This window comes from Capsicum annuum, chromosome 4, assembly GCF_002878395.1.
Source record: "Capsicum annuum cultivar UCD-10X-F1 chromosome 4, UCD10Xv1.1, whole genome shotgun sequence".
NCBI lineage: Eukaryota > Viridiplantae > Streptophyta > Magnoliopsida > Solanales > Solanaceae > Capsicum > Capsicum annuum.
In genome coordinates this window covers 112,491,985-112,508,670 of record NC_061114.1, presented here as the reverse complement: position 1 = coordinate 112,508,670, position 16,686 = coordinate 112,491,985, and positions in this window count along the sequence as shown.

Here is a 16,686-nt window from a genome sequence, read left to right as displayed (position 1 = left end):
TCATATAAATTACCGAATCTTCATCAACCATGTACCCTCACAAGAAAAAAGTTACCCATAATATCTCACAATCATGCAATTTCTCTCAAGATGGGTATAAGGATCCAATTATGCTCACCCTCACAAATAATTCTCAAATTACAACTAATAACAATACTCACAAATAATTCTCAAATTACAACTGATGACCATATGTTTTCCCTTAGTGTAGTGCTCCACTAATATCAAAATGCTAAGATTAGTATCAAATAGGTCTTTTATGGGTTGTAATGCAGGCTAGGGGATGGGTAGGAACTATTTTGGCCAAAAATAGTGACTATCATCCATAAGATCTTTAAATACTATATTATGCAATTAAGACCAATATCTAACAACAAATTTTCACCTGTAGTACCTTCACAGATTTGTTTGTCACCCCATCTCATTAAGGTCACTCTTATAACTTATGACGGGAGTAATTTTTTATGCAAACATTATTCCACTTTGAACAACCATTTCTTTCTCTTTTTTTTTAATTTATTAATTATTCAAAAAAAATATCACTCCCAACCACACATCAAAAATTGCTTTACACATTAATAACTATACCCCCGGGTTTCACTTTCACCTTTTCCTTCTTATTTTCAAACTCCTTACTCGATAAAGAAAAACTTTCTAAAGTGCTTAGGAGTTTTGAATCAAGTTTAAGTCAACAAAAGAAGGGTTTCAGCTACAAATGAAGTTACCAAAGAAAAAGCTTAAGGCTCAATGGGGATAGCTAAGATTATTCAAAAAGGTAGGTCAAAAAAAGTTATGAATAATTATTGCCAAAGAATTCCCTAAATCATCTCCTAAACTCACAATCTTTATTTCTCTTTTCACAAAAACCAGGAGAGTTATAGCATTAGTTGTAACAAGGAATATACAATAGTCTTACACACTCATGGCACATGGTCAACTCAATTTAGAGCATTATAGATTCTCGATACAATAATCAAATTAATTCAAATAAATCAAACAATCACAACAAAATTCACAACTAGAGCCTAGGTGTTTCAAACATAACGATCTATCACATACTAATTCTATAATGCCATGTGATTCACAACAACATTTATTTGCAACAAATGACTAATTTTCTCATAAAACAGTCGTCATCCATCCATCATCAAGAAAAACACCTAACTATGACTAAATCAAACACACATCTAACAAGAAAGAAAATAAACACAATAATAATTCCTATCAAAGAAGTATACTAAGGACAAGGTACTATTTTTCTACAAAATAAGTAGCATAGTAACCAACCACCCCACACTAAAGCTAAGCACTGCTCCCAGTGCAAATAAGAAAATAAAAAACCTGGCTAGTAGCACTCCTCCTCCACATCAGGAGTTATTCTACCTATATTGGAATCATCATTGGAGTCATCCTTACGAGACTCTACCTCTATGTACAAATCCACTAGCCGCTGGTCCTCATCAATCTTTGTATCATCATCCACTGGCTTCTGAAAAAGAGGCCCCGCTTCACACATAGATCTTGCATGAACATTAAGTGAATAATCATAGTCCAGTGGATATAGCTCTGCAATAGTAGGTACACGACCTCTACTAATCATTGTGATCTTTGTTATGCCATAAAGATAGCAGAAGAAGCTCTCATATAGTGTATGTCTTTTTGCAGTGCTAAGACTTGTTTCTTGGCTAGCATTTGGATCCTTAGAACTTGTGACATCCACTCTTTTCGGGTTTTGTTTCAATTTTTGATTTGCCGGCCCATCCTTAATTCTACTCTTTTTCAAGATAGTGGTCAACAAGCTTTGGAAACAGAATTTTGTCTTTTTATGCATCCTTGCTTTGCATATAGAAACACATATAACTGGGCCAACATTTATAGCAGTGTAATTCATCAAAGCAAACACTAAAAATACCCAATAATTATTGACTTTGGTGAACTACTTTCTCAAAATCAAGCAAGAATTAACTATCCTTAGCATAATACACGCTTCCTTATTTCGAAAAGAATATGGGAAAGTATTGTGGTGGCCTTTTTATTTATGATAAGACAACCGAGCCAGAGACCATAAAATGCAGAAAGTATGTATGATGGCTCAATATAGAGGCTTGTTGTACAGTTTCTTCAACCTTGAGTGGTCTACATCATGAGTACCCAGGCATAAGTTCAATAAGTTAGCCATCAGATTTAGGATCTGCCCTTGAATTTTCACTTTATTCCCCTGGGTATTTGGAAACATTTTGCAAAAAATTCCCAAAACCAATCTAGATTACATTCACACATGTCTTACAAATTAAAGTCAAGCTTTAGTTCAGTGATCCTGGACAAAATACAAGGGCAGTGCCTCGCTAAACTCTCTCTTTGGATGAGCTCCTGTGGCAAGTATCTAGATGACTTGTTGTCCTTATAGCACTCTTGACCCTCCTTTTTGACCCATTTAATGCCAAAAGAACGTCGAGGCCCTCTATGGGAGGATGAAGTAGATTTCTCCTTCTGTGCCCTTTTTGTTCCTTCTGAGATATAAATGTTATTTGTTTTCCTAAATGTCCTTTGGGAGCCATATTACCGGAGTTCATCATACATCTATGTTAGCCATAAATAATTAAACTAACTACAATTAAGAGGAGGATGGTGAATCACCACCCCATAGTTGATTTGATAGCATGAACCAATTAAGTGGTGTTGTCAGGTAGTCAGACTTCGCCGGCAGACACTTTGACCTTAGGCTCTAACATTATTCACAACAGTATTCGCCCATTTGCAACTTTGAAAGTGGTTTCTATTTTTCTTTTTCGATTCACAATTCTACTCCACAAACCCCTCAAATTACACAACAAATTGTATTTTAAATTAGCACATGTAATAACACAAAATTCTTGTACAAAATCAACCTATTCACACCACCAATTCTACCAATTTTATTTCAATTAAACGATTGTTGAAAAAGGTTATGCCTTACAACTTAAGCATATCAAAATACACATATCACCATCACTTTTTCATAATTTTTACCAACACCATGTTTAATAAATTATGATGTGAGATAATTGTTACACAACTACTATGTTGGTTATGAATGATTCAATCACATGCAAAAGCTCAAAGTACTACAACAATGGTGTTCATTATAACAACGGTGACTTTCTTTAACATAGCCATGGCAAGAATTCAATAAAAAATCCACAAGAAACCAAATAACAATTACAACATAAAGTTAAAACAACTAAGGATTAAGAAATAAAAACTTACCTTACAGATGAGAGATTGAGAAAAGAAGGGGAAAGTTCTTGGAATTCTTAAGTAAAGAAGATTCTTGAAGGACAAAAAGTATTTTGAAAGCATGGTTTTGTGGGGACATAAGAGTGAATTTTAGGAATTAGGGTGTTGTTCTATTTATAGTGGTGGAATCTGGGTCGGGTTAACCTGATTTGATCTTGGATATTTAATGGGTTCGCATTGCAAAATGGATGGACAAACATAAGTGTGCGCCTCATTGACGGTGTGGTCAGCCCCACCTAAGAGATCGCCTAACGTAGCTTTTGCATCAGCCTACTTGTCATTCATGTTGCCTTAGGCGCCACCCACTATGACACCTAAGTGACGTAGTGGGCTTAGGTTTTTGCTTTGGCGCCACACAAGATTTCAGAAAAAGGGGATTTTTCGTCACCCAACTAGTCTCACATATTTCCTTAGGCACTGTCCACTATATCGCCTAAGTGAGGCGGTGGGAATAGAGAATTAGTAGTACACCGCACTTTTTATTTCCTACTTGGGCTTGGGCACTGCTTACCATATATCACACTTGTGCTTTGGCGTTGCACGGCCAATAGCCTAGATGAGGCAGTTTTACTATGCCAATGAGGTGCAGGCTACACGTAGTAAATTTAAGACCCCGTAATTTTAATACGAACGTGGTTCGGGACTAACTATTTGACTACTCCAACTTACATGTAAAATGCTTGATACTCAAAAACTCACTACATCTGATGTGACTCACTTCCAAATTGAATTTGGTACCTATTACCTCCTTAGCGCTTTATGTACCTATAAATAATTGAAAAAAAAACTAAAAATGATTAGAAGGGTGGGTTACCTCTCATCAAGCGCCGTAATTTTTGTCGTGACTCAACTCTTATTTTTGTATTTTTATTTTATATGATATAATCAAAGTAGAATCATTGTTTCCTTCCATGTAGCACCTGATTTAATGTTGCATCACAACTCGATTATTTGACTACTAAAAATTCTTTAAGCTAAATTATGGTTAAATTTCACTGATTCCATTGGACTGATGTATTGTTTAACTCGGTGCCTGTTTACTTTAAAAACACTTCCATATTTATTTTCCACCAACTACTCTAGATGAGTACACTTGTGTGTCTAAAAGGGACAGGCCATTTAGATTTAAGTTTACCGGGAATATCTTTATTCTATAGTTGAAGAGCAATATCAAATCGCCTACCAAAAAATCATGCTTCTCAATTCTTTAATCATTGTACTTTTTTGTTCTCTACTTATACAAGTCAACTCTCTCATATGCATTGGGATAGAATTTATATATCTCATTCAGCTGTCCTAATCTTAGTTTTGCTGCTTCCTTCTAATCCTGATTCAACCGCTTAAGCGCCTATAAAGCTTTTTGTTCCAGCTCAATCGAAAGGATACATGCTTTGCCACAAACAAACTAATACAACGATATCCAAAATATGTCTTTAAAGGTGTTCTATATGCCCACAAGGCTTCATCGATCTTTCGAGACCAATCACTCCTTCTTACGTTAACTTTCTTGGCAAAGATTGATGTAACGCCCCAAGAACCTATCCGGAGATATCACACGGTGCTTAAGACAGCACACAGCCTTAAGCTAGCCCTCTAAGCCTATCTTTACTCCTATAATTCACCATGATAATAATCGAACGGTAATAAGGATGAATAATCATGCCATGAACATACTAATATACAAAGTAATATTGTCCTATACAATCAAAATACTAACGTTCTGTACATACTGGTACTCTAGTCTTACAAAGCCTCTACTACATAAGACTGAAGAGCCATTGGGATAGATCCCCAACTGGCTCATGCTGAATGAAAAAAATAAACAACCATCAATTATTAAGACAAAAATCATGAACATAGGTCCTCGAACCATGAGGACTCACCAGCTACAGGAATGTAGATGAAGTTACTCGTAGATCACTGTCATGGCTGAGACTGAGTGGGAGTCAGTACTTAGGAATGTACTGAGTGTGTGGGGGTGGATGCATCATTTTAAATAATATCATAAATGTATATGAAAATCATGCATGCTAACAATTATAACTCTCTTCGCTTGAATTATCTAAAATATGATTTCCAAAAGTCATCAGTAATAAACATACTTCATAAATCTCGTAAATCATTTAACTCAACTCAAACTCTTACACTCATGACTTAGCGTGACTGGGTAACTCATGGTACTTAGATCATTATGGATGTGGGAGTTTCTTATAACCGACATAGCTACACCATGTAACCCGCATAGAGTCCAATGTTTTGCCCTCCTAAGAAGAGAACCCTACATTGGCAGGGGTGTCGTACTCTTGCCAGGGAGAAAAACCTTAATCTCATTATCAAAATCCCATACTAGGACTCTAGCCCACAATTATCAACATCAATCCTATGGTGGCACGTAGATTCAGGGAAAATACCATATTTCTCGCTCAGTGCTAAATACTCCTCCCAGACTCAGCTAAGAACGCATTAGGAAATTCACCTTATACAATATCAACTCATGGATCTAGTTTAAAGACCAAAACATAAATATATATCTCATCTGTAAATCATAAACATCTTATGGATTCCAAACCCGACTCAACGTAACACAATCTTTCTCAACGTCAAGCACATTTGCTTTTCGAATCATTTTCAAATATCAAAAGCTTCAAGGAAACATCGTAGGACTCATTCTTGACTTTAAATCTCAAATATCGATATCTATTCAATAGTCAAATTTCTCATGGAAAGGGATAACTCATGACACTTGTCTTAAATTGCTTAGAAATCATCAGTACATACTGACAATATACAACTCATAGAATAAATTCTCAATTTAAGAAACATGATGGTGAAATAATCATAAATATCAAACTTATTCAACTCAAATCTCATAAATCCTAAATAAAGAAATTTGGGTTTAAACCGACTTGCAAAATCATGTAAATCAATAATAAAAAGTAAATCATTAGGCACAAGAACGAAAGGAGTGTTCTTGTTCAAGCCCCACATACCTTGGATTTTTATTTGAAGATTTGGAAACTTGTTTGGAAATCTTCTCACACTTTTAGGCCAAGATTCTTGATGCCTTTGACTTGGGAAACTTAGTTCATGAACAACTTGGAGAAATTCATGGAAGATTCTTTGAATTTCTAGGAAGAGGATTTGGATTTTGGATCTTGTAGAAACCCTAGTTTCTAGGAGATTCTTAGAATATTGGAAAATAAAGAAGAAGGAAATAAGTGGCTCTTCTCCACTTTTATATATATATAAGACCACATAGGGATGAAATGACCAAAATACCTTTTTTGAAAATTCTGAAATTTGCGGATCAGGGCCTGTGATGGTCGATCTGACTGTCTGTCAAGTCTCCTGACGGTCTACCAGATCGTCCATCACTCGAGTGAAAAAACTAGAATGTTCTGCCTCAACGTGATGGTCGAAATGATGGTCCATCAGGTAATTGATGGCCCACTAAGTTGTCCATCATTCGAGGGCCATGAATGAGACATTTTGTCTCGACTTGACGTACCCCTTGATGGTACATCAATTTTTTTATGGTCCACTAACGTGGACGTCGCACAGTGGCCTAAAATAGGAGTCACTGCCTCGGCTTGTTCGGCACTTAACGGTCCACCAGGTCGACTATCAAACCTGGGTGATCCTATACCGTTCAGTAAAACGGCCATAACTCACTCATCCGATGTCGGATTTTGATGAAATTGGTATCGATGGAAGTCAATAACTTTTGAGTGTCATATATATCCACTCAAAAGATGGATTTAGGCTTAAGAAACGATCGGGGTATTACAATATCTCCCCCTTGGACACATTCATCCTCAAATGTTGCCAAATAGGTCAAGAACAAGAGAAAATGAGGACGTATAGCTGGAATGACTCAAATATAAGGCTCAGTTTACTCTAAACTTTTGAGTACTTTACCAAATGCATGAATCGTAGAGGGAATAACCATATAGATGAATAAATTAGATTAGAAGGAAACTGAATTAAGGGAATAGTACCTTCATCTTGATTTGAACTCATGGAGAAACGATGAGGGTAACTGGCTCGCATATCCGCTTCTGTTTCCCAAGTGGCACCCTCTACTGATTGATTTTGCCACAGGACTTTAACCAAGGAACTTCCTTGTTCCTTAGTCTACGAACTTGATAATCTAGGTTTTCAACCGGGATTTCATCATAGAAAAGGATATCCTGAACATCACAACGTTTCGAAGGATCATCAACAATCGAGTCCCCAATGTGCTTCTTGAGCGTAGAAACATGAAACACAGGATGGACAGCTGATAATTCTGCAGGAAATTCAACCTCATAAGCTATTTTCCCAACACGATCCAAAAATCTATAAGGGCCAACATATCTGGGACTCAGCTTTCCTTTCTTCCCAAATCTTTTCACCCCTTTCATGGGTGAGATTTTTAAATACACCAAATCATCGACTTCAAACTCAAGAGCTCTTATTCTCACATTTTGATAGGAATTTTGATGACTCTGGGCTATCTTTAACCTCTCCCAAATTAAATTAACTTTCTCCATAGCCTCATGTACAGCGTCAGGTCCAATCACGGTAGCTTCACCAACTTTGAACCAACCTATGGGTGATCCACATCTTCTCCCATACAAAAGCTTCAAATAGAGCCATTCCAATGCTAGCATAAAAACTATTATTGTAATAAAATTCAATCAACGGTAAAAGTTCATCCCAACTTTCTTTGAAATCAAGAAAACAAGCCCTCAATATATCCTCCAAAGTCTGAATAGTCCTCTCAGCCTGTCTGTCTGTATGCGGATGAAAAGTAGAGCTAAGATGAACTTGGGTGCCAAGACCCTTCTGGAAGGCTCTCCAAAACTGAAAAGTAAACTAAGTACCTCTATCGGAGATGATAGATAACGGAACTCCATGCAACCTGACTAACTCTCGAATATACAGCTTAGCATAGTTCTCCATGGTAAAAGATGTATGTACTGGCAGAAAATGTGCTGACTTAGTCAACCTGTCTACAAAGACCCAAATACAATCATAATGACGACGACAGATACGTAAACCGGTTACGAAATCTAGGTTCACCACTTCCCACTTCCAAGTAGGAATGTTAAATTCTTGCATAACACCACTGGGTCTTTGATTCTCTATCTTTACCTGCTGAAAAGTTGCACACTTTTCTATGAACTTTGCTATACCCTTTTTCATACCATTCCACCAATAAATTTCCTACAAATCACGGTACATCTTGGTAGCACCGGGATGAATAGAATACCGTGCACCATGCGCCTCAGTCATAATTCTCTGCCTATGATCATTAACATCAGGCACACAAAATCTATTCTGAAATCTCAATACACCATCTCCCCCTTAGGAGAAAACCTCCTCCTGTTGTTCTTTAACAGATTCTTTCAGTTCGACCAAATGAGAATCTGTATCCCGCTTCTCATTCACTTCAGAAACTAGGGAAGATTCGGAACTACTTTTGAGCCAAGCATTACCCTCAGTTGAGTCAAGAAATCTAACGCCTAACCTAGCCAAATAATGCAGTTCACAGGCTAAGTCCCTCTTATCTTCCTCGACATGTACTACACTACCCATGGACGACCTGCTAAGAGCATCTGCCACTACATTGGCCTTGCCCGGGTGTATCACACACTCATATTGTAATCTTTTAGTAAATCTAACCATCGCCTCTACCGAAGATTCAACTCTCTCTGAGAGAACACATACTGTAAACTCTTATGATCCGTAAAGACATCAATATGAACACCGTACAAATAGTGTCTCTAAATTTTCAAAGCAAAACCCACTGCAGCTAACTCGAGGTCCTAGGTCAGATAATTCTTCCCATGTGGTTTCAAATGCCGGGAGGCATAGGCTATAACTTTACCCTTCTGCATCAATACACAACCCAAACCAATTCTGGAAGCATCACAATATACCACAAAATCATCTACACCTTTAGGCAGGGTCATCATAGGGGCTAAAGTGACTCGAGTCTTCAACTCCTAAAAACTCTTCTCACAAGAATCTGCCACTATAATTTAACCTTCTTTTGGGTCAAATGGGTCAAAGGAGCAGTAATGGAAGAGAAACTTTTGATAAAACAACAGTAGTAGCCAGCTAGACCTAAGAAAATCCTAATATCAGATGGGGAAATAGGTCTAGGCCAATTCTTCTCAGCTTCTACCTTTAGAGGATCAACTCGAATACTATCAGAAGAAATAATATGACCCAAAAAAGCAACTGACCTTAGCCAGAATTCACACTTGCTAAATTTGGCAAACAACTGTTGATCCCTAAGGATCTGTAAGACAATTTGAAGATGATTTGCATGGTCATTCTCACTTCGAGAGTATACAAGAATATCATCTATGAACACAATAACGAACATATTCAGGTACTGTCTGAACACTCGATTCATGAGGTCCATAAAAGCTGTCGGGGCACTTGTTAGCCTAAGGACATGACCAAGAATTCAAAATGACCATAACGAGTGTAGAAATCTATCTTTGGAATATCATACTCTCTGAATTTAAGTTGGCGATAAACGGATCTCAAATCTATTAGAAAAAGTAGGTGGCACCTTGCAGCAGATCAAATGGGTCATCAATTCTAGGAAGAGAGTACTTGTTCTTGACTGTGACCTTCTTAAGCTGATGATAGTCAATGCACATGCGCAATGAACCATCTTTCTTTCGCACGAATAGAATGGGTGAACCCTAGGGAGTCACACTAGGCCTTATAAAACCCTTATCAAGAAGATCTTTGAGTTGGTCTTTTAAATCCTTAAGTTCTGCGGGGGCCATACAATATGGAGGAATAGAAATAGGATGTGTATCAGGGAGAAGATCAATTCCGAATTCTATATTTCTACAGGGAGGTACCCTTGGGAGATCTTTCAAGAAAACATCAGGAAACTAATTGACAACACTAAGAAAATGAATAGCTGGAGTCTCAGACTCAGTGCCCTTAACTAGAACTAAATGATAGATACAATCCTTGGATATCAATTTCCTAGCCTTTAGATAGGATATGAAATGACTTTTAGTAGTTACAAAATTTCCAAACCACTCAAAGACTAGCTCATTGGGAAACTAAAACTTGACTACCTGGGTACGATAGTCTATAGACGCATAACAAGAGTGTAGCTAATCCATACCTAGACTAATATCAAAATAGACCATGTTTAGCTCAATCAAATCGGCAAACATGACTTTGTTAACAACAGTGATAGGACACTTCTTATATATTTTCTTAGCAACAACAGATTCACTCACTGGTGTAGAGACTAGAAAATGCTTAAAAATCTTTTTAGCACTAATTTCAAAATTCACACCGACGAACAGAGTCACATAAGAAAGACTTGACCCAGGGTCCATCAACACATACACATCAAGATGAAATACAAGGATCGTACCAGTAACAACATCTAGTTAACCCTGCTGCTCCTGGTGGGGTGGTATAGCATAAAAGTGATCAACATATACACATGAAGTGATTCTAGACGAGGCACCCTGAAGAGGAGTAGGATGAACTACAGGGGTTAGAGCACTAATATTCTGATTCTGGGGATGAACATTGTGACTCCCCAATCTAGTATATGGGCAATCCTGAATTTGTAGCCCAACTTACTACAACCAAAGCAACCCCTCTGACCGATTAAGCACTCCCTGGGATGGTCTCTACCATACTTCAGACATTGGGAAGATGAGGTCTGTTACTTACACTATCCTGGGACCTGGACATAGTAGGCCTATTACCCTGCTCCAGCGTCATACTGAATGCAGGAGTACTGGCTGATGAAAGTGATGGCACAAGAGAATGACTCTGGAACTGAGGGCGAATCCCTCCAAAAAATCCAGCCTTACTATACCCTTGTTGCTCTGATCTAACTCTCTTATTCCCTCTCACTCTCTCTGTCCTTTACTTTGTCTGCTTCAATCTACTGAGCATGAATCATTAGTCTTGAACAGTCCATATCCCTATTAAGAATAGCAGATATACACTCTTTCATAATATTACCAGATACACCAGCGAAGAACTTACTCATACTAGTTCTAGAATTAGCCATCATACAGGGAGCATACTTAGATAACTAATTAAACTTATGGCAATACTCCTTAGCTGTCATGGGGCCCTGACTTAGGTTCATAAATTCTTCTAATCTTGCTTCCCTCAGCTCCAAGGGATAGAATCTATTTAAGAAGGCATCTTGGAATAATTACCAAGTCACAGAAGCATCATTCTTCCCTCTACTATTCTTCTATATCTCCACCCAATCATAAGCAATATCTTTCATTCGATAGGCAGCCAATTCAACACTCTCCTCCTCAGTCACGTTCATAATCTGAGTGGTCTTTCTCACTTTATCTAAGTACATTTGTGGTGCTTTACCTACTTTTGACCTAAAGAACTTAAGTGGATTCATTTGTATAAAGTCACGAACCCGGGCTGCAGCGGAATTATTCCCTTACGGAGGTGGAATAGTAGCCTGGGTGTTAGCTTGAGCATTGGCGGTGACTGCCTGGGCTACCACTTGGAAAGCTGCCTAGAATTCTGCATGGGACACTGTCTTACCTAAAGGATCAACTAGTTTAGGTCATTCATTTTTTCTGCGAGCTCTATGAGGAGGCATTTTCAATTATAAGAGAGCACGAATTACCCACATAGAAAAACAGTCATAGGCACGATAGACTCTTGTAAGAAAGAACCAACTTTTCCTAAAAACATCCTGTAGCCTCTTGCTCATAGATATGGCACGCTACACACAGATGATCAAGACTCTACATAACGCAGCTTGTCAGACTCCCTAGGACTCCTTGAACCTTAGGTTTGATACTAAGCTTGTAAAGACCCAAGAAACTATCCCGAGATGTCACACGGTGATTAAGGCCACACACAGCCTTAAGCTAACCCTCTGAGCCTGTCTTTACTCCTATAATTCACCATGACAATAATCCAATGGTAATAAGAAAGAATAATCAGGCCATGAATATATTGAGATACAAAGTAATACTGTCCTATACAATAAAAATACTAATGTTCTGTACATACTAGTACTCTAGTCTGACAAAGATTCTACTACATAAGACTGAAGAGCCATTAGGAGAGATCCCCAACTGCCTCATAATGAACAAAAAAAATAAACAACCATCAATTAGCAAGATAAAAATCATGAACATAAGTCCTCGAACCATGAGGACTCAGCAACTACAGGAATGTAGATAAAGGTACTCGTAGATCACTATTGCGGATGAGACTGAGCACCTGAACCATTATCATGAGGAAATATAGAATACAAAAGAGTATGGGAGTTAGTACTTGGGAATGTACTAAGTATGTCGGTGTGGATGCATCATTTTAAATAATATCATAAATATATAAGAAAATCATGCATGCTAAAAATAACAACTCTCTTCGCTTGAGTTATCTAAAACATCATTTTCAGAAGTCATCAGTAATAACATATGCTTCATAAGTCTCGTAAATTATTTAACTCAACTTAAAATCTTTGACTTATGACTTAGAATGACTTGATAACTCATGGTACTTAGATCATTATGGACGTGGAAGTTTCTTATAACCGACATAACTACACCATGTGAGCCGTATGGAGTCCAATGTTTTGCCCTTCTAAGGAGAGAACCCCACATTGGAAGGGGTGTCGTACTATTGCCAGGGAGTACAACCTCAATCTCAGTATCACAATCCCATACTTGGCCTCTGTCCTACAATTATCAACATCAATCCTATGGTGGCACGTTGCACTGGGGAAAATACCACATTTTCTGCTCGATGCTAAATACTCCTCCTTGACACAGCTCAGAACGTATTACGAAATCCACCTTATTCAATATCAACTCATGGGTCTACTTTAAAGACCAAAACATAAATATATGTCTCATGTGTAAATCATAAACATCTTGTGGTTTCCTAACCCGACTCAACTCAACATAATCTTTCTAACTATCAAGTACATTTGCTTTTTCAATCATTTTCAAATATCAAATGCTTTAAGAAAACATCATAGGACTCATTCTTGACTTTCAATCTCAAATATCGATATATATTCAATAGTCAAATTTCTCATGGAAAGGCATAACTTATGAAACTTGTCATAAATCTCTTAGAAATCATCAATACATAGTGACAATATATAACTCATAGAATAAATTCTCAATTTAAGAAACATGATGGTGAAATAATCATAAATATCAAACTTATTCAACTCAAATCTCATAAATCATAAATAAAGAAATTTGGGGGTAAACCCACTTGCAAAATCATGTAAATCAATAATAAAAAGTAAATCTTTAGGCATAAGAACGAAAGGAGTGTTCTTGTTCAAGCCCCACATACATTGGATTTTGATTTGAAGATGTGGAAACTTGTTTGGAACACTTCTCACACTTTTAGGCCAAGATTCTTGATGCCTTTGACCTGGGAAACTTAGTTATTGAACAACTTGAAGAAATTCATGGAAGAGGATTTGGATTTTGGATCTTTTAGTAACCCTAGTTTCTAGGATATTCTTAGAAGATAGGAAGAGAAAGAAGAAGGAAATGAGTGGCTCTTATCCACTTTGATATAAATATAAGACCACATAGGGAGGAATTGACAAAAATACCTTTTTTTTGAAAATGCTGAAATTTGCTGATCGGGGCCTATGACGGTCGATTTAACAGTCCATCAAGTCTCCTGATGGTCCACCAGATCGTCTGTCACTCGAGTGCTAAAATTGGAATGTTTTTCCATGATGTGACGGTCGAAGTGATGGTCCGTCAGGAAACAGACCGTCCACCGAGTCATCCATCACTCGAGGGCCAGGAATGAGACATTCTATCTCGGCCTAACAGACCCCTTGATGGTACATCAGCTTTTTGATGGTCCACCAACTTGGCTGTCGCACGGTAGCCAAAAAAAAGAGTCACTGCCTCAGCTTTTTGGGGCACTTGACGGTCCACCAGGGACCTGACGGTCCACCAGATCGACCGTCAAACAAGAGCAATCTGATACCGTTGAGTAAAATAGCCATAACTTAATTATCCGATGTCGATTTTCATGAAATTGGTATCAATGGAAATATTATTCAATACAACATTGTTTAAACATCAATCACTTTGGGAGTCATACATATCCAGTCAAAAGATGGATTTAGGCTTAAGAAATGATTAGGGTATTACAATATCTCCCCTTTGGACATATTCATCCTAGAATGTTGCCAAATAGGCCAAGAACAAGAGAAAATGAGGACGTATAGCTGGAATGAGTCACATCTAAGGATCACTTTACCCTAAACTTTTGAGTACTTCACCAAATACATGATCGTACAGGGAATAACCATATAGCTGAATATATTAGATTAGAAGGAAACTGAGTACCTATATCAGAGTTAATAGAAAATGGAACTCCATGCAACCTGACTAACTCTCGAATATATAGCTTAGCATAGTCCTCCGCAGTGAAAGATGTATGTACTGGCAGAAAATATGCTGACTTAGTCACCCTGTCTACAACGACCCAAATAGAATCATAATAACGATGAGAGAGAGGTGAACTGGTTATGAAATCCATGTTCACTACTTCCCACTTCTAAGTAGGAATATTATATTCTTGCATCACACCACCGGGTTTCTGATGCTCTATCTTTACTTGCTGGTAAGTTGTATACTTTTCTATGAACTTCGCTTTATCCTTTTTCATACAATTCCACCAATAAATTTCCTCCAAATCGCGGTATATCTTGGTAGCACCGTGATGAATAGAATACTGCACGCCATGCGCCTCAGCCATAATTCTCTACATCAGATCATTAAACATCAATCACTTTGGAAGTCATACATATCCACCCAAAAGATGGATTTAGGCTTAAGAAATAATTAGGGTATTACAATTGATTTAATCTCCTGGTTCAAAACAACTACTTGCCCACTAATCTGTGTGTGGTATGGAGTGGCCACCTTATGTTTCTTCACACCCTATTTTACCAAAGTAGCCCAAAATATTTTATTGCTGAAATACGATCCCCCGTGGCTTATGATAGTTCTTGGTACCCTAAAATGGGACAAGATATTCTTCTTCATAAAGGCTACCACTTTTTTTCCTTTATTGTCAGCCAAAGCAACTGCCTCAACAAATTTAGACAAATAGTCCACAGCGACCAGGATAAACTTCACCCTATAGGAGCTCACTAATGGCCCCATCAAATCAATACCCCAAACATCGAATAGTTCAACGTATATTATCTTTGCCATAGGCATCTCATGATACTTTGAGATCAAAATTTGTTTTTCCACTGGTCACACCTCTTTACAAACTCGTGTGTATCCTTAAATAATGTTGTCCAATAATATCCATTTTGCAACACTTTTCTCGCAGTACGATCACCTACATGGTGTCCCCCAACTAGGAAGGAATGCCAGGCTTTTAGAATAATCAGCATATCATCTTTTGGGATGCACCTTATGATAATATTGTCACGATAGTGCCTGAATAAGTATAGCTCATCCCAAAAGTACCTCATGGCATCATGGAGAAACCTTTTTTCTGATGGAAAGAAAGATTTTTTGAAATAATATCACTCACCACAGAGTTGGAAAAATATGCATACCAAGGCACCTTGTCAAATGAAACCACTAGGATTTGTTCGTTAGGGAAAGCATCATTAATGTCAAGCTTTTCTTCTGTGGACTGCTCTCTCTCTATCTTGGATAGGGGGTCTGCAACTTGATTTTTGCATCCTTTTCTGTCTTTAAGCTCAAAGTAATATTCTTGAAGAAGTAGCACCTATGTAATCAACTTTGGTTTAGTGTCATTCTTCCTCATTAAGTATCTCAAGATAGCAAGGTCTGTATGAATCGCCACATTGGTTCCCAACAAATATGCATGGAACTACTCAAATGTATAAACAATAGAAAGAAGCTCTTGCTCAATGATAGGTTACTTTTAATTTACCTCATTCAATGCCTTGCTCACATAATAAATGGGGTGAAATAGTTTTTCCTTCCTCTAACCAAGTACATCCCTAAGTGCTACTCCAGTTGCATCGCACATTATTTTGAATGTACTTGACCACTCTGGTGCAACAATAATTGGGGCAGCAACTAGCTTTTCCTTAAGGCATTCAAATGCCTTCATGTAGTCATCATCGAGTACAAATATGGCCTCCTTCTCCAATAGTTTGCAAAGTATATTTTCAATCTTGGAGAATTCTTTAACGAACTAAAGGTATAATCTAGCACGACCAATGAAATTATGGACTCCCTTTACTGAGATAGGAGGGGGAAGTTTCTCTGTAACTTCTACCTTGGCCTAGTGAATTTCAATCCTCTTAGCTAAAATCCAATGTCCAAGCATTATGCCCTATTTCACCATGAAGTGGAATTTCTCGTAATTCAGCACGAGATTGAACTCTTGACATCACTA